The 25,512-nt window shown below is 42.0% G+C and overlaps 1 pseudogene; it reads left to right on the plus strand.

Annotated features, from left to right (window-relative positions):
- Positions 1-208: 208 nt before the first annotated feature.
- On the plus strand, positions 209-23,557 carry LOC124961358 (translation machinery-associated protein 16-like; annotated as a pseudogene).
- Positions 23,558-25,512: the final 1,955 nt, after the last annotated feature.

A 25,512-nucleotide genomic window follows, 5' to 3' on the forward strand; every position in this document is an offset into this window, starting at 1 on the left:
CCTGCGCGGGCCGCGGGCCACTGCCCTCCGGAAAAGCCGCCGCCAGCACCAGCAGCCGGAGCAGGCGCCGCCGTCGCTGGAGGACGCGCGCCGCCCCACCGCCTCGGGCTCGCCGCGCTGCGGGCCGCCCCGCTTCGGGCGCACTATCTTCTGCAGCAGCGCGTGCTGCAGGCCGCCGCGCAGAGGGCCGCCGGGACCCTCGTCCGCCATGCCTGGCCCGGACCTCTCCGCGGAGCGCGCTGGACGAGCGGCCAGGGCCCAAGTCTCGGGAGCCGACGTGCTGGGCAACTCTGCGTCGGCCTCAGGGCGCGAAAGGGCCCTTCGCGTCCTCTTCCGAGGCCTCCCCGCGGGATGTGCCCTGCGGCCGCCCCCTCAGGTTTAGGTTGCCAAGGAGACTGGAACGGTGACCCCACAATGCCCACCCTGCAGAGGCCAACCCGAGTCCAGGCCTGAGACCCACCCCGCCCTCAGCCACCGAAGGAGTCACCAGAATCCAGACACCAAATAATGCCCCGGGCCACGCGTACGTGGGCCGAGTTCACTGCCAAGTGATTTTCAGACCTGGCCTAGGCAGGCAGAAGGGTCTTGACCTTCCTAGGTCCGACCTGTCCTTTGCTAATGTACTAAGCATGGACCGCGGAGGTGGCTGCAAGAGCCTCTTCTTCAAGCCTTGAATTTCAGGCCCAGGCTGGTACTGCCAGAGATTTAGATATATTCAGATATTCTGTCGTTCGTTTGCTAACAAAGAAGTAGAATTTCAGGCTAAATCCCCAAACCGGATTTTCTTCATCTGGTCTCACCCACCCCAGATCATTTCCTTCTAGGGTTGTGATTTTTCTTTCAATATTTTTTTTTTACTAATTACAAGTATAAGATTTTGTGGAAATTTTGAAAAGCACTAATACTAAGAAGAAGGGGTGGGGGAAGACTCCTTTTTTTCTTGCTTCTTTATATACTATTTTTTTTTTCAACCCAGGGCCTCGTGCATGCTAATCACCAGTTCAACCACTGAGCTACACCTGGCCAGTGTACCTTTTTTTGCACGTGACAATTTTCTCAAGTTCAAAGTTAAAATAATAATAGTTCTTATGTGTCATGCTCATTATGTGCTAAATATCCTATTTACCATTTTGCCTAATGTTTCTCCTTGCTTTTGTAGCCTACTGACAAGTGAGCAGGCCCTGACATGAGTCTTGCTGAGCTTGAATTCTGGCTCCAACAGTTACTAGATTTAACTTTGGACAAGTCACTCAAACTCTCAGTGCCTCAAGTTATTCACCTGTAAAACTGAAATAACAACCTACTTCAGAGAGTTGTTGTGAGGATTAAATGAGATAATATGTGCAAAGTAATAGCATATGTGTAACGAATAGCAAGTGCAAAATGAACATATGATTACACAATCCTCACAACACAAGTGAGGTGATTCCCGAGTAAAGCAATAGTCCCATTGTGCTGATTGGAAAAACTGAAACCTCAAGAGGTGATATCATTCACCTGAGATAGTATAACTTGTCAGTTAATGATGAGATTCAGAATGTCATCCCAAAATATGCCCCTTGAGCCTGTTGATAATTTTATACTAAAAGAAACTGAGAACCAGACAATGCAGGAACTGCTTTTTATCTTCCCCTCAATTGCTTAAAATAAAGTATACATTTCTCTCTCTCTCCCTCTCTCTCCTCTCTCCTCCGTACGGGGGATTGAACTTAGGGGTATTCAACCACTGAGACACATCCCCAGTCCTATTTTGTATTTTATTTAAAGACAGGGTCTCGCTGAGTTGCTTAGGTCCTTGATTTTGCTGAGGCTGGCTTTGAACTTTCCATCCTCATGCCTCAGCCTCCCAAACCACTGGGAAAATAGCCATGTGCCACCTCGCCCAGCTACATTTCTTTTTTTTTTTTTTTTTTTTTTTTTTTTTGCGGTGCTGGGGATCGAACCTAGGGCTTTGTGCTTGCAAGGCAAGCACTCTACCAACTGAGCTATCTCCCCAGCCCTACATTTCTCTTTTTATATAAGAAATTTACAAAGGAAATTTTCATTTATAAAGGTATCCGTACGTGAAAGGGAGCATCCTCAAGACATCTTTTATCACCTAAGAAACTTGTCTGAGAAACCTTGGTTCACCACACATCCCCCACCCCATAATTTGTCTCCATCACCACCCCTGGAAGATCCACACCCCTATTCTTTTCTATAGCTCACTATGTATCTCAATCATATGATGCCTCCTAGAGTTGCCCATTTTTATGGAACTTTCATGAATACATGGGTAATTAAAATTGCTTTTTCCTGTTAATCTATCTTACATCAATTTAATTTAAAGATCAGTCAAAGAAGAACCTAGAAGGGTAGAAAGAAGAAATTTCTCCTCTCCATTAAGGAGACATGATTTAACCCCATATTCTCTGAACCCCACAATATTAAATAAGTGCATGTCTGTTGAGCTTTCAACTATTCACCCTACCAGTATAGTGACCCTCTGGCACACCTATCCTCCAAGATGTCCAGTCAATATTTAGGGGTCAGCTTCATGTTTATGTATATATCCTCTGGATGCAAGAAAAAAAGTAGGGGAACTAGCTAGTTTTTATTTCTAGCAATTTTTTACATTTCCAATTATAAGACAGGAAAAAATAATCTTTCCTCTACCCTTCATAGTGCTTAGTTGGGATGGATCCCTGTAACAAAAGACAGATTAACAAGAAAACTCAAACGGAAGTTAATTAACATATATTCTTCATGTGCATGAGAGAAGTCCAGATAAATGAGTAAATCTCTAAGAGGGAGCTTAGAGTTCAGGCTTAAATACTATTGTCCCCTGAGACCAGTAATGCAGAGGTGACCAGGGAAAGAACAGTACACAAGGGTCATGTTTGTTATGCAGATTTAAGTCAGTCCCTTCTCCATTACTAAGACTGTTTAGTGATTAACAGTTATTCTTCTCTTCTTGGCACTAAGAAGCTGACACCCTTACAAATGGAGATTTCCTTTGAGATGTGTTAGTTTTCTGTTACTATAACAAACACCTGAAATAATCAACTTATAAGAGAAAAGGTTAACTTTTACTCACAGTTTTGGAGATTTCAGACCATAATCAATTGGTCCTGTTGCTTTTGGGCCCAGGACAAGGCAGTGCATCATGGCAAAGAACATGTAGCAGAGTAAAAATGTTCACCTCATGATCAGAAAGCAAAAGAGAGGAGGAAGGGCCTGGGACCCACAGCCCACTTCGAGGACTCACCCAATGATCTAAGACCTCCCACTAGGTCCCACCTCTTGAAGGTTCTACCACCTCCCAGTAGCACCACTGGGCTCCTTTACCACATGGGCTCCTAGGGGACACTCCAAATCCAAAATATAGCAGTACATATTAATTTCTTTTAAGAATGGGTGCTTTCAGAGCTTTTGCTGTGTCCACTGTTTCTCAAAATAACCAGCTCAAAATAATGCTTGTTCTCAAGAGGTGTTTTTTAGGATGACCTATTTTGCCCACAATCTCTGGGCACAGGAGCATTTTCAGTTTCCATCACCTCTGAGCAAACACTAACCACCCTTTGCTCATGTCCTCTCCTCAGTGTGACTGCACAGGAACTGACTACTACACGCCACTCCCCTTTAAGTCGTACTTTATGTTTTGCTTCTTCCTTGATTCTCCACTGGACTCCTCCTCCTTGTATTCAGGCTGTCTGTCCTACCAGCCTCCTGTGTTGCAAGGCACAAGGCCAAACTTGACTGACAGATTCAGCTGGTAAAGTAACAGGCCCTAACTCAGACAGCTGATTAGTTACACAGTGCTATGGTTTGACAGGCCCATGTGTTGAAGCTTTGGTCACCAGCCTGTGACACAATTAGGAGGTGGTAGATCCTTCAAGAGCTGGGACCTGGTGGGAGGAAGTTAGGTCATTGAAGGCATGCCCTCAAAGGAGATATTGGGGCCCTGGTCACTTTCTCTCTCTCCCTGCCTCCAGGCGGCCCTGGGTGAACAACTTTTCTAAGCTCCCTGCCTTGATGTCCTGCTTTTGCCACAGAACCAAAGTAATAGGACCAAGTGACCGTGCACTAAAAACTCTGGAAAAACCTTGACTCCTTGTAAATTGTTCAGCTCACATATTTTATCACAGGGACAGAAAGCTAATACAGTGAAAGGAAGAGTAGCCAAAGATGCCATACCCCAGTGGTCCTTGTATAGGGCAAGATGGCCAGATGACTGCAACACAGATGGTGGGACACCCTGTGCTGAGGAGCTAATGCCCAGTTTGGGGGAGAGCAGGGCAGAAAGTCTCTTACATTGCCAGAATCTGAGAAATGATTGGAAACTCTCACAACAGCCTCCCAGAAAGGCAGGAAGCTAGTGAAAATGATCTTGCAGCTCCTTGCAACCCTGCCGTCTTCCTAAAGGATCCAGGGTATTCGCCAAGACTTAGATTCAGCTGTAATTCAAGGCTGGCCTATGTGGCCTATATGGTCTCCTCCTGCACATATTTCCCAAATCTTTCCCTGGCTGTTATGGGCTGAATTGTGTCCCCCTTTCTCCTCCCTCTCCCCAAATTCATATGTTAACATAGTAACTCCCAGAATCTCAGAATGTGAATTTGTTTGGGGACAGGACCTTTAAAGAGGTAATTAAGTTAAAATGAGGTCAAGAGTGTTGGTTCCTAATGCAATATGACTGATGTCTTTATAGGAAAAGGAGATAGGACACATTTACACATAGAGGAACAACACATGAGGACACAAGAAGAGGGCAGTCATCAGCAATCCAGGTGACGCCTCAGGAGAAACCAACCCTGCCAACACATTGATCTCAGAATTTCAGTCTCCAGGACTATAAGAAAACAAAAAGTCAATTGTTTAAGGCACCTGTTCTGTGGTGCTCTGTTATGACAGCCTTAGCAAACTAATATACTGGCTGACTGGCATTTGCCTCCTAGTTTATTTGCCTCTTAGTCAAAACCCTCTTTCAGTGCTAGATCACTCCATTCTCAAGACACCAGAAGGCACTTCCTTGGCCCAGGGCTCAGTTTTCTCCAAGCCAAAGCTCCTTCTGTGGGTACTCTCTGCACCTCCTGCCAGACTTGTACATCTGCTGATGCTTGCAGGCCACTCAGTGTCCCCAGTCTAACAGTGAAATTCTGGGCAACCCCAGACAACCTGAGACCTAGCTTTGAGATTTGAGTTTTCAGACACCTGTCAGCACCCACAGCTGCTCAGACTAGTCCTAGAGGACCCTGGGTCCAAGATTTCCAGATAAAATACAGGATGCTCAGTTGAATCTGAATGTCAAATAAACAATAAATACATTTTTATTATAACTATATCCCAAATATTTCATAGGCATTTATCTTGGTCAATTTTCTATTGCCCTAATAGAATACCCGAGACTGGGAAATTGATAAGGATAAAGGTTTATTTTTGCTTATGGTTCTGAGGAAGTTCAAGAGCGTGACATAAGCATCTGCTCAGCTTCTGATGAGATCCCATTCTGCTTCAACCCGTGGAAGAAATCAGAAGGGCAAGTGGCACTTGCAAATGACAGATAATGCAAAGGGAAGCCTCATGTTGTAACACAGTCACAAGAAAGGTATTAATCCCTTTTAATGACCTAATCACCTCTTAAAACCCTACCTCCCAACACCAACACAATGGCAAATTTCAATAGGAGTTTCAAAGAGAATAGACCATATTCAAACCATGATAACATACTTATACTATATATATATATATATATATATATATATATATTCTATATTCACCTGAAATGCAAATTTAACTGGATATCTATATTTTTTATTTATGATCCTGCCAACATTATGGGGAGATACAGTACATGAAAGCACTTTGGGGTAGTTTCCCTCCAAGTCCCTTAGAAGATCTCCTGTGCTAAAAGCTGTCTAGCAGTTGGAGAACTCTCCACATTCCCTAACCCTTAGCAGAAGCAGACTTCTCAGCCCATCTTGTCCCAACCCAAGAACCCAAAATAGCACCAGAGACCTAGGGTCTTCAAAGTTGAGAAGAACTTGCCCTATAAAATAGTGGTGGTGGGAAGTCCATTCCTCTGTCTCAGGATTTTAAGTAAGTGACAGCAGATTTGGACATTGCCTATGGCACCCCCAAATTCAGAAAAAGAGGCAGTATAGTATAATTAAGAGCATAAGTTTCAGGATCATACTGACCTGATTCTGAATTGATGAGTGACGGGGTAAGTCGTGGACCTCTGCAAACCTCAGTTGTTTCATCAGAGGATGGGATTGCTGTTCCCACACTTCTGGCAGTATTGTAGTGAGGAGCAAACGAGACCAGGCACATAAGGGTTTAAGACAGTGTCTGGCACAAGGAAATGCTGGACAGATGGTGGTCGCTGTGGCTATGGAATCCTCTCCATTTTTGCCTGCTCCCATCTCCTGTCCCAAACAGTCCCCAGCCCATTTGGGGTCTCTTGAGTCTCAGCAGTGCCTGGAGCTAATGACAAGTTCCATGATCTGAAACTCCTGGAAACTCTCCCAGGAAACTTGGAATCCAGAGATATGTGACAGAAGAAAACAGATGGCTTCTGGCTTTTTGTGGTCTGAATGGTGAAAGATCAGTAGGCTCCGTGGGAGAAAGCACAGCGCCAATGGGATCTGGTCCTTGAGACAGCCTTCCCCACCTCTGCAGCCCATCCCTGTCCCTGTCTCAGGCACCTGCTGACCCTTTCATCAGGTACAGGTGGAGCAGCAACAGTCATGCCATAGGATTAGGAGATTCAGTCGATGCTGGGTCCCAGCAAGATGGGGTCAGCGACATCATTCTTTTGTGAACGGGGATACATTTGTAAGCAGAGGCATGAAGTGGCAGCGGGGAGCACCCAAGTAATAACCTGCCATTACTCAGATAACTGGGCCGGAAGAGGCACAAGGAACTGGAACAAAAGAGAACAGATTTTTGCCCCTTCTCTTTGCAGATATTGCCCTCATTGAGTATACAGACTTTGCAAAGGGAACATTTTATAATTGCTCTTTGTTATAAGACTGTTTTCTTCAGAAATTTTGAGATAAAATGTTGATGAAATTGATGTGTCCTAGAAAAGACCTGGTTACCCTATTAGGAAAGTAAATTCTGTATCCAAGGGCATTGGTAACTCTATCCTTAATGTTTGTTTGTTATTCTAGTGATCTTGAGGGAACCAGATTCCCTCCTCTTTACTACATAGGTAGATATTTTCATCAATATGTCAAGATTACTGAAATGTCAGTAGTTTAACCTAAATGTCAGCAGGGCCTTCGTCTGAAATTCCCTGGAAAATCTATGTCCTGTGGAAATTCAACACATTTCCAAAGAAAGAAATCTAAAGATTTATGCAAATCCTTTCCTCCTAATCCCTCTCTATATGCACTTCTCTCTTTGCCCCACTCCTCTCTGACGTTCTCAAAATCCCTCCTATATAAAACATGAAACACTGGAAATTCATAGACTTTAATGGAGGTTGTGGGGGAAAGGAGACAATGGATAAGAGGCCTCACAATACAAAAATACCAACAACTCCCAGAAGAATACTAAGAATCACAGTTCTCAAGGTGTCCTCTACTTCTCTGGAACCTTGGCAAGCTTCCCTGGCCAAACTCCAGACTTTCTCACTCTCCCTGGCTCCTTTCAACATTGGCACTCTTGTCTGCCCCCTGTTTCTCTTTTTTCCTTGCTATGGTTTGGATAAACATCCCACAAAGGCCCATGTGTAAAGGGCTTTGTCCCCACCTGTGGTGCTATTGGGAGGTGGTGAATCCTTTAAGAGATGGAGCCTAATGGGAGGAAGGTAGGTCCTTGGGGATATGTCCCTGAAGGGAATATTGGAACCCCAGTCCCTTCCCCTTCTTTCTCTTCACTTCCTGGCTGCCATAAGGTGAGTAGCCTCTTCCACCACATACTCCTGGTATAAAGCACTGTGCTACTACAGGTTCAAAGCAACAGGGACAAATGACCATGGACTGAAACCTCTGAAACTGTGAACCAAAATAGTCTTTCCTCCTTATAAATTGGTCATCACCAGTATTTTGTTGCAGTATCAGGAAGCTGACATTCTCTTTTTTTTTTTTTCCAGTTCTGGGGATTGAACCCAGGACCTTGTGCATGCTAGGCAAGCACTCTACCAATAACTATACCCTCCAATCCTTTTTCTTTTTATTTTGAGACAAGGTCTCACTAAGTTGTCAGAGATTGCATTGAACTTGTGATCCTCTGCCCGAGTCTCAAGTAGCTGGGATTACAGGAGTATGCCATTATACCTGGCCACACTCCTTCTTTTAAGAAGAAAAAAATATATATTCCCTCCCCCTCTTCATGGCAAAGGAGTTTTTCAATTTCAATGATTATCTTATTGTAGACAACTGACTTCAAGAGTCTGCCCATCTCGGGCTGGGGAGATAGCTCAGCTGGTAGAGTGTTTGCCTCGCAAACACAAGGCCCTGAGTTTGATACCGAGTACCACAAAAAAAAAAAAAAAAAAAAAAAGAGTTTGCCCATCTCAAGCATGCTTCATGTCCTCTTGGCAATAAATATTTCTGTAGGGAACATTCCTCAAGCTTATCTGACAGCAGTCACTGACACCATGGTCTAAGTAAGCCAAACAGTCTGGACAGAGAAACTGAGGTAATGGTAAAGACTCACCATGGAATGAAGGTCTTTGCAGTTGCTGAGACTGAGTTACGAGCTGAGAGAAGGCCTCACTTATCAAGCATCCCAGCAAGCTGTGTTGTGAGCTCGCCCGCGCTGCCTTGCCTCATGCTGTGTGCAGGAACTTACCATCCCTTCAGTCCTTTGTCTCAGACCTGTTGCTGGGCAGAATTACTTAGGCATACTTGGATTGTTTACATTATCTCGATGTATATATAGCTCACCTATAGGCTAATTCTGTTATCTTTAACAAGCTTGTTAACCTGATTGGATAATGTGCCTATATATGTCTTGCACAATCCTAAGCAAAATTAGATCTGTGCCTTCAGAGCTCAGTCTCTGATGTCTGAATGAACTGGGGTAGACATCGTCGTCCTCACCCTCAGTGGGACCCCTAGTCTCTGAACATCTACATATTTCTACCTAACAGAAATTATTTTTTACATCTTTATATCATGCTTTATTATTGTAATGTACATGTTTTCTGTTGCAGTAACAAAATTCCTGAGACTGTGTTATTTAAAGAATAGAAGAATTTTAGGATTCTAGAAGTTAAGAAGTTCAAGAACATGGTGCCAGCATCAGATTAGCAACTTGTGCGGGCTTTGCACTGCATCATAACATGGTGGAAGGCACTGCATGGAGCAGCAGAGCAAGTGAAAGCTCACTTTTATAACAGAGTGACTCCCATGATAGTCTGTTAGTCCCTGAATGGATTAACCTGTTCATGAGAGCAGAGCACTCTTGACCAAATCACCTACTAAAAGTTCAACTTTCCAAATACCATGAATATATGACTTTGGGGATTAAGTTTCCAACACAAGAAATTTGGGGGACACATTCAAACCACAGCAGTAGAATTTGCAGGATTACTTCCTTGTAAGGTCAGAGAGGTAGGTGGATAAGTGGGGAAGTAGGAAGGAATTCTTGAGTGGGCACCATCAGTATCATCACCATTACCACCACACCACCATCATCGTTGCTGCCATTCATTAACTCTTACCACTTTATGTAATATGAGAGCATTAAATGCAAGGTCTCATTTCAGCCTCACAGCAAGTCTGTGACTCTGTTAGTTTTCCATCACTGTGACAAAATACCTGACAAAAGCAATTTAAAGAAAGAACAGTTTATTTTGGCTTATCATTTTAGAGGTTTCAGTTCATGGTCTTTTGGCCATGAGTCTATAGTGAGGCAGTACATGCATCATAGCAGAAGGATATGGAAGAGTAGAGTTGTTCACCTTACAGTAGTTGGAAAGCAGAGAGAGAGAGAGAGAGAGAGAGAGAGAGAGAGAGAGAGAGAGAAAGAGGAGAATGATATACCCTTCAAGGACAGGTCCACAGTAACCTACCTCCTCCAACTAGGCCCCATCTCCTAATAATCCATCAGTTATGAACTCATTGATAATCCATGAATGATGGCTAGGGGCATAGTTCAGTGATAGAGCACTTGTTTAGCATGCAGGAGCTCTGGTTCCATCCCCAACAACACCCTGCCATTAAAAAAAAAAAAAAAAAAAAAAAAACCTAATCCATGGCTGAGATTAGCACCCTCATGATCCAATCACTTCCCTAAAGCCTTACCTCTGAACTTCACTGCACTGGGGACCAAACTATAACATTTGAATTCCAAACTATAACAATGGCATAAATTGAAACAGACTTTCATTTCATGGGTGAGGACTGTAAGGTATGAATTGCCATTGAAAGTTCTACAACTAAGCAGAGATGACGGACTAAGCCAAGACCATCAGGTAGATATAAGTCCTCTCTTTTGAATCAATTGAGAATTTGATTTGTCCTCCCAGATTAAAAATCAGAAATTCCCAGGGAGGAGAAGAGGGAGGTCAGGAAGATTTGAATCAGGCAAAAATATGGATTTTTATGAGGAAATTTCTTGTTTTGTTCTGGAAGGGCAAGAGGCATAATTAGATGCTGTCTTGTGTTGGGAAACAGGAAGGTTCTGGCCACATAGAGACAGGTAGCTGGAAGGAAAGGAACCCAGACAAAGCTGTATCAGGTTCCTGGAAATAGAAAATAGCTCTTAAACCAGGGTGTGCAAAGAACCCAGCTGTCAGTTTGCTAAATATTAACTATTGGAGGGTCAATAACTGGTTTGTGAATATGATATTATACACTCTGGGTTATTTTCTGTGGCTTATTATTTTTTATTTTTCTTTTGCTGTCTGTATGTTTTTTTAGATGATGCCAGCCTATTTCATTTATAATAAGGAAGACATAAAAAGGGAGGACTTTCCTATAGCCACAGACACAATTTTTTTAATGCAAACCATTTGCAATTTGTATCTAGATAAAGTAATGGCAGAGGGAATCCAGAGAGAATTTCTTTTTAAAAGGAAATACTCACTAAGGAAGGGGTAGCCTCACTCAGCTGCCCTATGGCCTGCGTTCTCCTATCCTAGACTTTGAGGTTATACAACCAAAATAATGAATAGGTCTTGTAGGATCACTGGTTTAAAAAAATGGACAGTAAAGGAGAAATTTTTGAACAGGGAGTTGGTATAGATGGTACCAAGGAACTATTCTAGCTCGTTTGTTTGGGAATGGTCAGCCCTGAGATGTATTTTCAGAGATGCAGCAGAGCAATCACTAGCGATCGAGATTCCAGTGTCTCTGCCTCTCCCATGTAGCTTTTTGAACCTAGGGTTCCAGCCCTGTTGTCCTCATGTTCCAGATAGTTCTTATGGCAGGAAACCTGAGCTCAATGTACCAGCATGGTTGAATCCTTGGTGAGGACACTCCTCCTGGTACCCAGACCTGGTTGCCTTCTCATTGAATCTTCACATGGCAGAGCCCACAGAAAGGGGGAAAACTATCTTTCTTGTGTTTCTTCAGAATTTCTTGTGTTTCTTCAGACCTGACTGAGACAGGTCACCCATGACAGGTCATCTACACGCTGGGATGCTGGCAGCATGATTTGTATTATTGTTAATTTTGTAATAATGTCATTATAATTTTCCCTAAGAAAAAAAAATTTAGGAGCATATTGAAGAATTTAAACATGAAACATCACAATGTCTGGAATTAAAACTATCCAGGGAAAAAACCAAGCCTGACAGAATGCTGATGATCATTGAAACTGAGGTGATGGATACATGAAGCTAAAGTGATGCTACGTGTATTTAGAGATTTTCCAAAAACAAGAGCATTTGGAGAGGCCAGCACAAAAAGTTTGTCCTTATGTCCCCCTAGTGCAGTGTTAAGGGGAAATAGACACATTTATCCCAGTGGTTTGACGTAGGGTTGAAACTACCTACCTTAATTCTGAGCCCTTTCCGGAGAAAGAGCTTTTCCTGGGTCATTGACCTAAGTCAATTTGCCACCTAATTTGGCAGAATCTGCAGCCCAGAGGAAATTCCAAGAGGCAAAATCTCAGAGGAGGAATAGTGTTCCTCACATTTTACCATAAGAGGGCCACAGGTAATGAGGGTCAAGCCAGCCCACTTCTAGAAATCCAGCAAATGAAAAAATAAAAATTATTATCATAAAGTCTCTTGGTGTCTCATTTTCCACATCTGGGGGGTACAAGTGAAATAAGAACTGAGATGGAGATAAAGAAATTTCTGTCTTCCAAGGACAGCAGCAAAGCTCCAGGTGTAGCCTTTCTTCCAAGCAGCAAACTGGACAATGATGCCAAGTCACATGACTGCCCAGCTGCCTCCCCTGTGGCCACTGGTGCCTACTGGACAGTCAGGTCAAAGCCTTTGCTACCAAAGTCAAGGGGGTCATTTGCTGCACGAGTCTGTCAGCAATCCCTGAGCTGTCTGGACAGAATGTCCAGGTGATCCCAATAAGCTAGGACTGAGCCCCAGATGGTTAGGATGAGTGACTCCATTCCAACTATTTTGTTGAAAGAAACTTGGCCAAGGGATGCATTTATTTTGGCAAATGTTTTATTTAAGAGAACCTGAAACATTTGCTTCAGTCAACAAATTCCATATTGAATACGCGACAGTCAACACAGTCCCAAAAGAAAACATTTGGGTGGATATTTTATATTGTTTCTGTAAAGAAACAAAGGCTTCCATCTCTGTGCTTTAGACAGTGGACCCTAAAATGCTAGAGCCAGCTGGATTTTCAGGTCTCTCCCACCTGTGGAGGTGTGGAGAGACAGGAGACTTTGGAGGACGCCTTCTTACCACTTCTTTTGCCTACGGGAGCCCTGTTCTCTCAGCGGAGGAGGCAAGTGACTGGAAATCACTTCAGGCCTTCCTAGACCAATAGTCCCCAGGAGGAGGGAGTCAGAGTTTCGTTCTTGTCCAGCCCACTCTCCCTCCTCAAAGAACTGCCCCAAGGCCCTCAACTTGATGTTAAATAACCTGTTCCTCCCAGGCCAGAGGACAGAACCTAAACTGCAACAGAGAAATTTTCTCTTTTGGGAACAGGGAATTGGGATATAGATAGGTGGGGGTGCAGGACCTGGGGGTCATATTGATTCAAAGGTGAGAACACCTTCATACTCACAGATCCACCTTTATAGCTTAACTTCACGCATGTGGGGGTAACTAGGATAGGATAGAATAGAATAGAATAGAATAGAATAGAATAGAATAGAATAGAATAGAATAGAATAGAATAGAGTAGAATAGAATAGAATAGCAGATATATTCATACCTTAAATGTACTCAAAACCTTTTCAAGCAAAAAATATTCATCTTGTTGGGTAGAACAGACTGAGATTATTTTTATATACATGTGAAGCAATTTGTCAAGGTCATATAATGATGCACTAGAAATTTAACTGGAATTCAGCTTTGTCAAATCAAAAGCAGTTTGTACTCTGTGAATGAGAATTGCTTCCCCCCACTGAAATGCCACATATAAAGTTGACCCTCCATATCCATGACTTTTTCATCTATGGATTCACCTCCTATGGATTAAAAATTTTTTTAATTGCATCTGTACTGAGCATGTACAGACTTCTTTTCTTGACATTACTCCAGAGCAATTCAATGTAACAACTATTCACATAGCATGTACATTATATGAGTCATCATAAGTAATCTAGAAATGCCTTAAGGTATATGGATGAATATAAATAACTATAGAAGCAATATGCAAATACTATGAAATTTTATATAAGGGTTTTGAGCATTCATGCAGGGGTCTTGGAACTAATACCCTGGGGATACTGAGGGACTACTGTACTTGGTCTCAGTCACTAAGATAATGTGAGTTAAAATGTCTGACAGTGTCATGTGCTAGGCAGCACCATAACCTGAAAGATCTAGGGGATCATTAAAGTAGCTAGCATTCAGCAGAAAATCGCCAGCCCTTGAAATCACTGTATCCAGCAGACCTTCACAATTTTGTATATTTTAAGTGATGGATGTTATTTTCATCTCTATTTTTAGCTTCCCAATCCTACAAAAGCATTTGCAAGAGCAGAGAAAACCTCTGTGATAGAATCTATTAAGTGCAAACTGCTCACCAGGTATCTCAGTGACAGGGTTGGTACAGTTTCTCAGGTTGCACCTTTTTTTTTCTTTCTGGAAGGCAATGAATTGATTTTAAATTTTTTACTTCATAGTAGAATACTTAGCACTCTTTGTAATTGGAACATTCCTCAAGGTCTGCAATTAAATCATTAACACTTAGTCTTTTTATAGGTCTGATCTTCTTGAGACAACCAAAAAAATAGGATTTAGTTTTCCTGAACATCCAAACTTTAAAAATACCACCAGAATCATGTTTGTAACAAGGTTCAAGTTGGCAGCTTAGATTTCTGTAATTACTACAGTTGTGTTAGTATTTCTATGTAATGTGACGGGATCCATTGTACTTCCTCCCTTGACTGGGCAAGTCACCTGGGAGTTTCCATAAACTTAACATGTCCCAAACTGAATTAATCCTCTTTTATTTCAGCCACATCAACACAGATAATCTGTCTATAGAAGTCAACCACTGTCTCAGGGAAATGAAAATGGCAATTAGAAGGTTAACTGAGAAGCAAAATGAATTGGGTGGTATATTAGTCAGTGTCCTGTCACTACAATAAAATAGCTGAGAAAATATAAATCAGCTTATAAAGAGGAAAGGTTTGTGTTGGCTCACAATTTTGATTGTGATCAATTGGCCCTGTTGCTTTGCTTCTGTGGCAAGACAGTAAGCACATCATAGTGGAGCATGTAGCAGAGCAAAACCACTCTCCTCGTAACCAGAAAGCAGATATAAGAGATTGGAATCCCACAGTTCCCTTCAAGGGCATGCCCTCAATCGCCTAAGGATCCTCCACAAGGCTGCACCTCCTAAGGGTTCTCCTTCTTCCCAATAGTGTCACCCTAGGGGCCAAGCTTTTAACATATGAGCCTTTGGGGACATTCAAGATCTAATCTATAGCAGGGAGTCATATGAAATATTTTCCCCAGACTCTGGTAGGGTCAGAGAAATGTATCTCTTCCACTATGATACACCTTTCTGGAGGTCAGTGCTACCTCCCCAGATCCTAAAGTGCCAACAGGCACTGATCTTGGTTAGTAACTTCACACTACATATTGAGGATTCATTCTGCAGAGTTCTTCATCAATTTCTCCAAATTCCCAGGTGGTTGCCGCCATCATACCTGACCTCTAGGCTACTCTGAGGTGGCTAAGAAAGTCGGGGCTCTGACATACCTATACCCAGCCACTATCTCAGGCTGTCATTGGTCACTTGGGCAGCAGAGAAACTGGCTCCAGCAGCAGGTCAGAGGGATTGTCCCCACACCAAGGCATGGCACAAGTCCCCAGACCCACAGAAGCAGCACATGGGGTTTGCTTTCAAGGTCAGGTTCTGCCATGAGCCATGGGCAAGTTTCTTCCCTTTTCTGAGCCTCAGCTTCTTCATTTGTAAAACAGGGATTATTATATTAACTTCAAAGGTGTGAGAATTAAATTAGAAATATGAAAGTGCTTTGTTAACTGTATTGAAAAGCGAGGTGTTACAAATTCACGAGGAAACTGAGGCTCATTATGACATTTTTGCACCAAGCACATGCCCCTTATATAGGAAGTACTTATAAATATTTTAAGTCAAGCAGGTAACTACAACTGTTCCAAAGTATGCTAATCCCCCTGATGGGGAGGGAAGAGTGCCTTCTAACTTCTGTCTAGGCTGGAGAATCTGGAGGGTGGTTTTTTCAGGTCTGTGAGAGCAAGGAGTCTACCTTAGCCTTGTATAGGTATTGCGTGGATGCTATTTTTTTTTTCCTTTAAAAAAAAAAAAACAGTAACAATCTCATTGGGCTTCAGTTTCCAGGCAACCATGTTCCTTTGAGTCCCATGTTTTGACAGTTCTTTGATGAGTGAGTCATATTTACAATGTATTGCAGAAACTCCATGCAAAGGAACACAGTTTAGATCAAATTGATGAGAACTTAGTGGGTTTCTCAACCTTCTTTGGTAGTCTGGTGAAGTCTACAGACCTCTCCACCACAAATTACTGTTACCCAGCTGGCGCTGAACTCCTGGGCTCAAGGGATCCTCCTGCCTCAACTTCCTGAATAACTGGGACTACAAGCACACACCACTACGAATGGCTACATCCCTCTTTTAAGAATGCTTCTATATGCATTAAAAGTATAATTCATAGACTTATAAAGGAAACAGCATATAAGATGTTTTTAAAATTTGTGATTAACACATTCAATAGCAAAATTGCACAGCAGGTCTAATATAACTATCAATATTGTAAAGGAGTAATGAGTACAAGGGACAATTCTTAATATCCAAAAAATCCTATAATGTGACATAGAAACATCTGTGATATCTACCAGTAACAAAGTCACAGGGACTCAAAATGCTAGAAATTAGTAAATTTCCTAAGTCTGTGAACCTCCTGAAATGCATCCCTAGTCCCTGGTTAAGAATCCCTTTCTTAGGCTGGGGCTATGGCTCAGTGGTGGAGTGTTTGCCTAGCATGTACGGGCCCTGGTTTCAATCCCCAACACGGAAAAAAAAAAAAAATCCTTTCTTAGCCCAGCACAAGGGGCATACACCTGTAGTCTCAGCTACATGGAAGGCCAAGGCAAGAAGATCCCTTGAGCCCAAACTGGAAAGAAAGAGGGAAGGAGTGAAGGAGGGAGGGGAATCCTTTCTTCAGAACATACAATTCTAGGTTCTCAATAACACAGAGGATTTCCTTCCCAGCACGACACAGGCTCAAATCACTTATTCTCAGCATCACCAGGAGACCTTCAACCCTTGTCCAGGCAGAGCTTCAAGAGGCCATACTGCTGGCGGTGTGTAGAAGTCATGGTAAGACAGAAGGTGACCGTAGGCGGGAGCAGAGGCTTGCAGAGGGAAAAATGAACATCTCCATAGAGAAGAACACTAAACCCACCCCGGGCCCACCCCACTCAGGTTGTGCCCCTTCTCTTCATCCCTGCGACCTACCGGACGTTGAATTTGACAATGCTTCCTTTGCTCTCAGGTTTGCCTTTTAATCGCCCTGCCTGCTATAGTTTGGATTTCTGCAGTGTCCCCCAAATGCCCATGTAATTAGAAGCTTGGTCTCCAACCTGGCCCTATTGGGAGGCAGTGGACCCTTAAAGAGATGGGGTAGTGGGAGGTTTCCAGGTACTATGGCCATGTCCGTGAGAGGGGTGGAGGCGCCCATGCCCCATCTCCTTCTCCTTTTTCCACTTCCCTGACATGAAGTGTGGGGTGAATGGCTTTGTTCTGTCATATATTCCTGCCACATGCCCAAGGTAAAAGGGGCAATCAGTCATGTTCCCTCCAAAACCCCAAACAAACCTCCAAAACTGTGAGCCAAAATAATCCTTTCCTCTCTATTAGCTGATGTGCCTCAGGTATTTGTTACAGTAACAACTGTCATCCTTGGAACGTGTCCCTTTTCTTTACTCCAGCAGCCAATTGGAGGTCGAGTGTGACCGTGCTTCCCTTTTCCCCACATGTGCCTTGTCCTCTCCTGCAGAGGTTCCTCCCAATCCATCTGCTTGGGTGATGGACTGGGACAGCCTCCCTGCCCCTCCAGGGCATCGTGCACAGCTGTCAGGCAAGGCTTCCTGATGTGGCTTCCTGCATGTCCTTTTCTGCTCAGGGAACCTGCTCAGGAAATCTCCATTATCACTGGTCCCAGGGTCCACATGTCTCTGGCTTTTGGTGTCCTTCCTAAATTCACCCCATCATTCCAGCCAAGCGTATCCGCACAGTTCTCAGCGAGTGCCCAGTCTCCTCCCAGTAGACACTTGCATATCTCACACCCAGCTGACGCTGTGTCCTGACCCTGAACCGCTCCCCTCCCACCACTCAGCCAAATCAAATTCAGCCCCTCCTCCTGGAGAGATCCACCCCCACCTCAACCCTCTCAAACCTCCACTCCCACCCTTTGCTGCTGACTCCAGCTGCCCATCTCTCAATCCCTGGTAACATCAATGGACGTTACCACACAGGTTGGCTTGGAAGCATTCCCAACTAGTCCATGAAGATTAATTGTCTCTAAATGCCTTAAGAATAGGAAATCTCAAAAAAAAAAAATAGGAAATCTCCCCCACACACACACACAAGGTGCTAGGGATCAAACCCAGGGCATGCTCTGTACACATTGGTTGAGTGTTTTCCAGCACTGTGCTAAGCCCCAGGGATGTAGTGGTGTGAGATGGACAGTCTTTATCCTTATGGAGAATGTACCTTTCTGTTGTTGTTTTTCTTTGTGATGCTGGAGATCGAACTCAGGGCCTATGCACTATGCACTGACTCTACCACTGTGCCTATACCTCCAGCCCAGGAATTATATCTTTTATTTTTCCCTGGGCCTAATGCTGAGCAAATAGAAATCATGTCGTCATTTATTCTATAACAAAATGAAGACATTTTTATTTCATAGATCTTTCTGTTGTATGTGTTGGAAGACACACTTAGATGAGGCCTGCTGTGCTATAATCCCAGCAGCTCGGGAGGCTGAGGCAGGAGGATCAAGAGTTCAAAGTCAGCCTCAGCAATTTAGCAAGGCCCTAAGCAACTCAGCGAGACCCTGTCTCTAAATCAAATACAAAAAGGGCTCAGGATGTGTGGCTCAGTGGTTAAGCACCTCTGGGTTCAATCCCCAGTACCAAAAAAAAAAAAGAGCGAGGATAAGAGCAAGAACTTTCAGGGCATTCTCAAGCAGCAACAGTTGTTTGCAAAATTACTGTCCCTGATACCAGGAAAATAATTTCCAGAGCTTCCAAGAAAAAGAGATAGCAAAAAGGGAAAGAAGACGAGACAAACATTAGATTACTGTACGCTATATTACAATGAGCCCCTCCCTTACCCCAAAACTTCCAGTGAAATTCTATTAAAACCCACAAACAGTTGGTATAGGTGGGTTTCTGGTGGGAATCAGTGAAAAGGCCAAGTTTTGTATCAAGGATAATGTGAGGTTTTGAGATATTATATTCATGCAGGGACCAGATAGACAGGGAGATCTTGGCAGGCATTTGGATTATAATCCAATAAATGATTGATTAGTTGATCAGTGTGGGGAAATACCATGGAAATGCCTGTGGTGGCTCCCAGCCCCCACGTATTTCCCTCCTGCCTCCTCCACCCCATTCCTGCCTGTTTGCAGAAGGATTAAACTGAAGCCAGGCCTTGCAGGATGACAGATAGTCACCAAGACTTTATTTGATAAAATTCACTTTATTTGTTACTGTAAGTAGGTAAATCATCCACTTTGTACCTCTGGCCATTAACTTGGATTCAGGGCACTGCTCCAGTTACATTCAGGGTATTAGAATCTGGCATTCCTTGGTTCAGTCATTTATAATTATCCTCATTTGTGAAGGTGTTGATTCTGTCATCTCATCTCAGCTTAACTGAAAAATGGAATGCATAGTCCAATGGAGGCTTCAATTTTCACCACTATTATAATCCTAGGAAAAAGAAATATTTCATTTATAAGACATGCCAGATACCAGATAAGTACTCCACATACCATAGATGCTCTGTTCAAGACTGTTACTTTGCACAGACTTCATTCATTACATTAATAAAAATACAGTCATGTGCCACATACTTGTCATTCAACAACAGACCACAGACATCATGGTAGTTCCATAAGATTACAATAGAACTATGAAAATTCCCATCACCTAGTGATGTTGTAGAGGTTGTAACATGATAGCACAAAACATTACTCACACATTTGTGTTGATGAGGGCTGTGTAAACAAGCCCATAGTGCTACCAAATATATAAAAGCAGAGGACAGAAAATTGTGAACAGTACATAACACTTGATAATAATAATAAGCAACTATATTAGTGGTTTTTAAAATACTATAACCTTTTATTGTTATTTTGAAATGTACTGCTTTTACTTATTAAAAAATGTTTACCTAAAATAACCTGCCATGTTATACCAACCTTGTGATTAACTCATCTTTTGGTTGCATCAGAGGTTACATTAAGCTGGGCATGATGTCATATGCTTGTAATCCCATTGACTTGGGAAGCTAAGTAGAAGGATCACAAGTTCAAGGCCAGCCTCAGTAACTTAGTGAAACTCTCTGCAACTTATTGAGACCCTGTCAAAAAATAAAAAATAAAAAAGCCTGGAGATGTATTCTAGTGATAAAGCACCCCTGGGTTTAATCCCCAGTACCAAAAGAAAAGAGGCCACATCAAGTGATCAACCTGTACTATTGAGGTTTGTATGAGTACCTTCTAGAATGTTCATCATTAAGTGACTCATGACTGTATTGCAAAAACAAGCAGAGTATATATGAATGTTCTCCAAAGAAACAAAACCAACAGGGCATGGATGTAGATGTAGATATAGATATACAAAGAGATTTATTATAAACAATTGGTTCATGCAATTATGGAGGATGAAAAGTACCAAGATCTGCAGTAGGAAAGCTGGAGACCTAGAAGAGCAGATGGTGTTGTTCTAGTCCAAAAGGTAGAAGCTCAAGACCCAGGAAGATCTGCTATTTTAGTTCAAACCCAAGACAGTAGAGGTGGGTAGACAGGAGACCTACATCCCAGGTCTCAGGCAGTTAGCCAGGGGGATTCTCTTTTGCCCCCAGGAGGGTCTGCTGTCTGTTCTATATAGGCTTTCAACTGCTAGAAGTGACCCACCCACACTGGGGAGGCAATCTGCTCTACTCAGTCTACAGATTCAAGTATTGTCATCCAGAAGCACCATGATAGACACACCCAGAATAATGTTTCATCAAATATCTGGGCATCCTATGTCCAAGTCAAGTGAACACATAAAATTAACCATTGCAAGGGGCAACACAGTATTCCAATTATGTGAAGAGAGAGCCTACAGAATGGGAGAAAATCTCTGCCACCTGCACCTCAGATAGAGCGTTAATCTCCAGGATACATAAAGAACTTAAAAAACTTAACACCACAAAAACAAATAACCCAATCAATAAGTAGGCAAAGGAACTGAACAGGCACTTCACAGAAGAAGAAATAAGAATGTTCGACAAATATATGAAAAAATATTCAACATCTCTAGCAGTTAGAGAAATGAAAATTAAACTACACTGAGATTCCATCTCACTCCAGTCAAAATGGCAATTATCAAGAATACAAATAACAATAAATGCTGGTGAGGATGTGGAGGGAAAGATGCACTCATACGTTGTTGGTGGGATGGCAAATTGGTGCAACCATTATGGAAAGCAGTATGGAGATTTCTCAGAAAACTTGTAATGGAACCACCATTTGACTCAGTTATCCCACTTCTCGGCATATACCCAAAAGAGTTAAAATCAGAATACTACAGTGACGCAAACACATCAATGTTTACAGCAGCTCAATTTACAATACCTAAGTCGTGGAACAAATCTTAGGTGCCTTTCAACAGATGATTGGATAAAGAAAATGTGGTACATCTACACAATGGAATACTACTCAGCCATAAAGAGAAATGAAATTATGGCATTTGCTGGCAAATGGATGGAAATGGAGACTATTATGCTAAGTGAAACAAGCCAATCACAAAGAACCAAAGGTCAAATGTTTTATCTGGTATGTGGATGCTGAATCACAATGGAGATGGGGGTAGGAAGATTAAAGTACTCTGGATTAGACAAAGGGGAATGAAGGGAAGGGAAGGGGAAGGGGAATAGGAAAAATAGTAGAATGAATCAGATATTACTTTCCTGTGTGCATATATGAATACATGGCCAATGTAATTCCACATCATGTACAACCAGAAGATGGGAAGTTATACTCCTTATATGTATAACATGGCAAAACACATTCTACTGTCATATATGACTAATAAGAACAAAAGAAAAAAAAAGCAATAGTAGAACTATAACCAAGCCAGGAGAGTGTCTACCCTGGAGGGAAAGTGCAAGGACTAGAAGGGGCTTCTGGTTAGTGGTTTGTCTTGTTTCCTACTTTAGCGTTGGTTACACGGTGTGTCTGCACTGTGAAAACTTATTGAGCTGCACAATTAGGATTATATCCTTTCTGAGTGTATTGGAAATTCACCATATTTTACATGTTTAACATGACATATTTAATATGTTTTAGAGGGGAGTGGGTACTTCGTTTACTAGAAACTTCTTTTGAAATCTCTTAGAAGACAATGCTACTATAAGTTCCTTCCAAGAAACTAAGGTTTTCTTAGGGAGTGCCCTTCAGCATCTCAGAATTCCTACATAGGAAATTAAATCAAATGGCTTCTGCCTTGGTTCCATTAAATTAAAACCCCGTTAGGTTGCAGGGTACCTCTTTTGCCTTACCTGGAGTCCCTCACTGGAAGGACAATGGCGAGTGTCCAGGCTATGGACACTCACACCACTGCCAAAAGTACAGAAGACCAGTCCAACCACAGTAGAAGCTGCACTGGAAAATCTAGGAAGAGCTAACCCAGTGGAGGTGACATCATGTGAGGACCTTGCAATCCAGCATTTGTCCATTTTTGTTGTTCCCTTCTTTCCTGGTCTCCTTCTGAATGTTGTTCTTGGAAATTTCCAGGTACAGAGAAATTGATTCAGGGCCTGACTCACATCTGACATGCGGGGGCGGGGGCGGGGGTGGGGGCTCTTTGGATATTTTTTGAAGTCCTGTTATCCAGAGGATTTTTTTTTCTTTTTACTTCTTCCATATTCTTCAAGAACTTAATCCACAGGTACCCAGTGAAATAGAATTTGACTGGTTAGGTTAACCAAGACCGAGTACCAATCTAAATAATTTACAATCCAAATTAAAATTTTGGTCTAGATTAAACATCTTAAAATCCTTCCAATTGGTGTCCGCAGGTGTTCGCTGCTGTGGATTGGGTCGGATCTGGAGTGCAGAGGCTCCTCACGGCCTCCCGGATGTCACCACGCCTAAAGTTCCAAAGGGAAAAAGTATAGTACGGGAAAAAAAATCATCCATCCATGTAGTAGAAAAGCAGCTCAGATTACGAGAGAGGCCCACAAACAGGAAAAAAAAGAAAAGTTGAAGAATGAAAAGGCCTTATGTCTCAATCTTATTGGTGAAAAACTGCAGTAGTTTCAGAATTATCTGGATCCAAAAAATCGGGGTATTCAAAGAAAGATGCTTGTAAATTAGTTGAAAGGTATTTAAATAGGTTTAGCAGTGAGCTGGAGAAGATCCAGTTACATAACAGCATCAAAGACCGGCAGGGAAGGCGGCACATTTCCCAGGAAGCAGTTGTCAAGCAGACGATGGAGCGTGAGCGAAGGATATGGATATGGCCTTGAGATCCCAGACATTTTAAATGCAAATAATCTGAAAACTTTTAGGGAATGGGATTTTGATCTGAAGAAATTGCCAAATATTAAAATGAGAAAGCTCTGTGCTAATGATGCAGTTCCTAAGAAGGGCAAGAGGAAAACTATTTTAACTATAGACAAAAATTTAGAGGAATTGGAACTAAGAGGTGAATCAAATGATCAGATGAAGAAATGACTCCAGTAGCTTGATTGTCTTTACTTGAGTTAAAAATAATTTGAGAGCTTCAAGCCACACTCATTAATTATGGTAAATAATTATCTAGACATAAGAATTTGCTATTTGTTTCATTTTCCTGTATAATGAGGTCCCATTTGTAGTTTTAAAAAATGATGTTATAATTTTTATTTAAAAATGAAGGTTGCTCAAGGCAGGGATGCCCTCTTTCACCACTTCTATTCAATATCGTCCTTGAAACTCTAGCCAGAGCAATTAGACAGACCAAAGAAATTAAAGGGATACGAATAGGAAAGGAAGAACTCAAATTATCCCTATTTGCTCATGATATGATTATATACTTAGAGGAACCAGGAAATTCCACCAGAAAACTTTTAGATCTCATAAGTGAATTCAGTAAAGTAGCGGGATATTAGATCAATGCACATAAATCTAATACATTTTTATACATAAGTGATGAATCTTCAGAAAGAGAAATTAGGAAAACTACCCCATTCACAATAGCTTCAAAAAAAATAAAATACTTTGGAATCAATCTCACAAAAGAGGTGAAAGACCTCTACAATGAGAACTACAGAACACTAAAGAAAGAAATTAAAGAAAACCTTAGAAGATGGAAAGACCTCCCATGTTCTTGGATAGGAAGAATTAATATTGTCAAAATGGCCATACTACCAAAAGTACTATACAGATTCAATGTAATTCCAATTAAAATCCCAAAGATGTACCTTACAGAAATAGAGCAAGCAATTATGAAATTCATCTGGAAGAATAAGAAACCCAGAATAGCTAAAGCAATCCTTAGCAGAAAGAGTGAAGCAGGGGGTATCGCAATACCAGATCTTCAACTCTACTACAAAGCAATAGTAACAAAAACGGCATGGTATTGGTACCAAAATAGAAAGGTGGATCAATGGTACAGAATAGAGGACATGGACACAAACCCAAATAAATACAATTTTCTCATACTAGACAAAGGGGCCAAAAATATGCAATGGAGAAAAGATAGCCTCTTCAACAAATGGTGCTGGGAGAATTGGAAATCCATATGCAACAGAATGAAACTAAACCCATATCTCTCACCATGCACGAAACTAAACTCAAAATGGATTAAGGATCTCGGAATCAGACCAGAGACCTTGCATCTTATAGAAGAAAAAGTAGGTCCAGAGCTTCAACATGTCGGCTTAGGACCAGACTTCCTCAACAGGACTCCCATAGCACAAGAAATAAAAGCAAGAATTAATAACTGGGATAGATTCAAACTAAAAAGCTTTCTCTCAGCAAAGGAAACTATCAACAATGCAAAGAAAGAGCCTACAGAGTGGGAGAAAATCTTTGCCAATCATACTTCAGATAGAGCGCTAATCTCCAGAATCTATAAAGAACTCAAAAAACTCTACACCAAGAATGTAAATAATCCAATTGACAAATGGGCTAACGAAATGAATAGACACTTCACAGAAGAAGATATACAAGCAATCAACAAACATATGGAAAAATGTTCAACATCTCTAGTAATAAGAGAAATGCAAATCAAAACCACCCTAAGATTCCATCTCACCCCAATTAGAATGGCGATTATCAAGAATACAAGCAACAACAGGTGTTGGCGAGGATGTGGGGAGAAAGGCACACTCTTACATTGCTGGTGGGGCTGCAAATTAGTGCAGCCACTCTGGAAAGCAGTGTGGAGATTCCTTAGAAAACTTGGAATGGAAACACCATTTGACCCAGCTATCCCACTCCTTGGCCTATACCCAAAGGACTTAAAATCAGCATATTACAGAGATACAGCCACATCAATGTTCATAGCTGCTCAGTTCACAATAGCTAGATTGTGGAACCAACCTAGATGTCCTTCAATTGATGAATGGATAAAGAAAATGTGGTATATATATACAATGGAATATTACTCAGCCATAAAGAACGATAAAATTATGGCATTTGCAGGCAAATGGATGAAAGT

Source organism: Sciurus carolinensis, chromosome 12 (assembly GCF_902686445.1).
Source record: "Sciurus carolinensis chromosome 12, mSciCar1.2, whole genome shotgun sequence".
NCBI lineage: Eukaryota > Metazoa > Chordata > Mammalia > Rodentia > Sciuridae > Sciurus > Sciurus carolinensis.